At 42.0% G+C, this 3,833-nt stretch overlaps 1 protein-coding gene across 2 annotated transcripts in view; it reads left to right on the forward strand.

Annotated features, from left to right (window-relative positions):
* The window catches only part of Kif13b (kinesin family member 13B), a 161,374-nt gene that overhangs the window by 51,053 nt on the left and 106,488 nt on the right, over positions 1-3,833 (forward strand). The gene's annotated exons all lie outside the window — the stretch shown is intronic.

Genomic DNA, 3,833 nt, shown 5'->3' on the forward strand with positions numbered 1-3,833 from the left:
TCCTCCTCTTCCTCCTCTTCCTCCTCCTCCTCCCCTTCTTCCTTCCTCCCTCTCTCCTCCTCCTCTCCCCCCCCTCCTCCTCTCCCCCCTCTGCCTCCCCCTCCTCCCCCCTCCACCAGTGAAGGACAGAAGAGATGATAGTGCTTGGGTATTATCAGTTGGCAGTGATAATTGGTTGGTTTATAACTCATTTTGACATGTTTGTGTCTTAAGTATATGTAATATTACATGAATTAGTTTTAGATCCTACATCAATCATATTCTTGTCATTGTCAAAGGAATTAATGAGTCATTCTCAGAGATTATCAACTTATATAAAATCATCATGGAATGTCTTTATAACCAGTCTAGCAGTTAGGAATGTAATTTGATTTATTTTCATGGTATGATTTATGTTTCGAGTGAGAAGTGAATACAGGTCCCTAAACAAGATCGATAAAAAAGAGTAAGATATTAGTTTATCATAGGTATCAGTTTTTTTCTGAAGTACTGAATCATTGCATGTCAGTGGTTAGGGAATGCTCTCTGTGAAACCCAGGGCCTTGCACATCATGTCTTGTTTCAAAACTGGCTATTTCCAAAGCAGCAGCACCTTCCATTTTAATCCACCTGGATCATTAGCATTTTCATTTCCTGTGCTGTGGCTGTCTCCTCACTACTTGGGGGACAGTAGTCACTGCAGGCAAGAGTTACAGAGTCCCTGGTTGGGAGTGTGATGAGATAGAGGGTCTGCATGGTCTCAGAGCCACCTGTTAGACAATATCAAGGACACCAGGAGGAGTGGTAACGTTGAGTGTGGAGAGTGCTATACTCTAGCCAGCCAGGCACGAAACAGTGAGCCCTGGACATCTCCCATCTCCTGGTATGATGCATGCACTGGCGCATCTGTTATTTGTGTTGATAGTTGCCAAGTACTCAGGCTGACTTTGAGTCATGAGAAAGCATTAGGTATCTAGTCTGAGGGATGATCTGCAGACAACGTTGCCAGTGTTCTAGGTGTCCATGAAAGCCAAATTGGCCTGGGTTGGAGGAGACATGATGACTTCAGACAGTCCAGGACTCTGGACCAGGAAAAGTACACCAGTGATGGTAGTTGGCAAAATTTGAGTATGACTGGGTGTTATTTAATAGGTTGTATGTTGATGGGTCTGTCCTGACTTTCGTCACTGTTAACGGGGGTTCTGTAAGTCATTAGCGTGTAGCAGAGCTTGAGCAAGCCTGTGCAGGAATTCTTTGAACTAATTTTGTAAGTTTGAAAGTACTTAAAAATGAAGTTAAGCAATGAGAAAATTAATACAGCAGAACTGGGAAATAAAGGCTGTGGTGGACATGCTTTGTGCTAGAACTTTGGATGGGTCAGGAACTTTTCTTTGCTTCAGGAGTGTCTGTAGTGGGGCTCACTGAGGATTCTGGGTAAGGGATCCTGAAACCAGGGAGTGGTGGCTACACGGAACTTCAGCTCTTTGTTGACAAGGTCTTGTTAAACTAACTAATTAATTAATCTGCTTATTTTTGTATGGGGCTGTAATTATGTATCGGGGTGTCCTGTGACCATGTAGGTTACCTGAGCTTTGCTTGTTGTGACTCCCAGACTCCCTAGCTGGAAACATATCCTTGTAATTAACGTAATGGCTTCTGTTTTTATTGGGTTGCTTTGAATTCAGGGGAGTCCATGGATTCTTCTGCAGTGAGTCATATATTCAGTTTGATATTTATTGGATGCGTTTTAGGAAGAACCGATTTTAAAAGCTGATTTATTTTACTTAAACTTGAAATATTATACTAGATGTATGTCTTATTGTTCTCAGAAAAGACAAGATTTTTCATATACATATTAAATACCAAAATATTGGCTTAAGTTCTACCTGGGAACCCTATGGTAGGTTGTCATAGGTAGTTTTCTTTTGCTGTGATAAAGACCATGGCAAAAAGCAATTTGTAGAGGAAAGGGTTTATTTTATCTGACAGCTTACAGTTGTCCCTCTCTGAGGGAGGTCAGGGCAGGAACTCAAGGTAGGAACCTGGAGGCAGGAACTTAAGCAGAGACCACGGAGGTGTGCTGCTTATATTACTGGCTTGCTTCTCATGTCATACTCGACCTGCTTGCTTTTTTTGTTTGTTTGTTTGTTTTTTGTTTTTTGTTTTTTTGAGACAGGGTTTCTCTGTGTAGCCCTGGCTGTCCTGGAACTCACTCTGTAGACCAGACTGACCTCGAACTCAGAAATTTACCTGCCTCTACCTCCCAAGTGCTGGGATTAAATGCGTGTGCTACCACGCCCAGCTTTCGACCTGCTTTCTTATACAACTCAGAACCATCTGTCCTGGTGCACTGCACACAGTGGGCCTGGTGCACTGTATACAGTAGTAGGCTTGGCCCTCTCACACATCATTGTTAGTCAAGAAAATCCTCCCACAGTTTTGTCTATAGGCCGTCTGGTAGAGGCATTTTTTATTTGAGCGTCCTCTTCCCAGATAACTGTAGTTTGTGTTTATTGTCAAGGACCCAACCAGGTCCTAGGTAATAATTAGAATGGAGGGATTGGACCGTTTTGACTAGCATGGAAGGAAGACTGTATGTAGGTTTGGGAATCATAAGATCCACTGCGTTAGATGATCCTTCAACTTTTCTGATTTTTCAACTTCACATCTGTAAGTCTGGACTCAGTAGCACATCATGTGAAGTTGCCATGAGCATTGTAGAAGCAATGTGCAGACACCTCATATGCATGGCTGCAGTTTTTACACTTTATACAGTTGAAAATCTGCTTTGCTTATGAATGCCTGTAACAATAATAGCATTTGTCAGTGACAAATCTATAAAGATTCAGTGGCTTTAAAATGGTCATTTACTTATTGTGAGTGTGTATATGTGTCATGGCACATATGTAGGAGTCAGAGAACGTTTTGTGGCAGTTGGTCTTCTTTCACTATGTGGGTTCTAGGGATCAAACTCAGGGCTTCTGTCAAGTGCCTTTGCCCTGTGAGCCATCTTCCTGGCTCAGGCCTTTTTGTCAGGAGGTTTGCCCATATCTTGTTAGTTCAGAAAAACAGGTTTTCTTTCATATCTTTGCCATGTTGGATATGTTGCCCCCAATTTACCAGGTACTTGTCACCACCTATAAGACATTTATTGTCTTCCTCTCAAGTCATTTGGTAGAAATAAATATCAGATTTCTTATAGAAGAGAAATCTTATGAGACAAAGGGATGAGAATGCATGTGGACACCATTGGAGATAATTGTATGTAGTATCCACTTGAGACACCATTGGAGATATGTGTATGTAGTATCCACTTGAGCTTAGGTTGGAGACTTGGATTCTCTGAGGAGGACCAGATCACTATTCTTGTTTCACTCAGTATCTGGAAGACTCCAAGCCAGGAGGGACCCCTGCTTTTAATGGCAGTACTTTGGCTCTAAGTCAGGAGTGTTCACATTGGAGGTCTGCTGGGTCTAAACAGTAAATTCTAAACTGGCACGGAATAGAAACTGAGAACTTATCTTAAAGCAAACAAAAAATAGGAGAGCATACTTTCTTTAGTCCTTAAGTTGGTTTTGAGTTTGCTGTGTGGGTCCAGGGAATAACAGGTACATGTATGTATTAATGTCTGTGGAGAGAGAAGACATGAAAGCAGCCTCATTCAAGGATAGCAGTTGGTAATTTGGGATGAAGGATCTCTGGCCTTAGTTATTTTTCTGGCAATTTCAGACAGAGGGACCGAGGGAAGGTTGAAGTGGGTGGGCACGTGAAGAGGGTATGTACCAAGTGACCTAGAGAGTAGCAGCTCCCTGTCAATACGTTAGTTGTTCCTTTTTTTTTTTTTTTTTTTTTTT

The sequence above is a fragment of the Mus pahari genome, chromosome 8, assembly GCF_900095145.1.
Source record: "Mus pahari chromosome 8, PAHARI_EIJ_v1.1, whole genome shotgun sequence".
NCBI classification, from domain to species: Eukaryota; Metazoa; Chordata; class Mammalia; order Rodentia; family Muridae; genus Mus; species Mus pahari.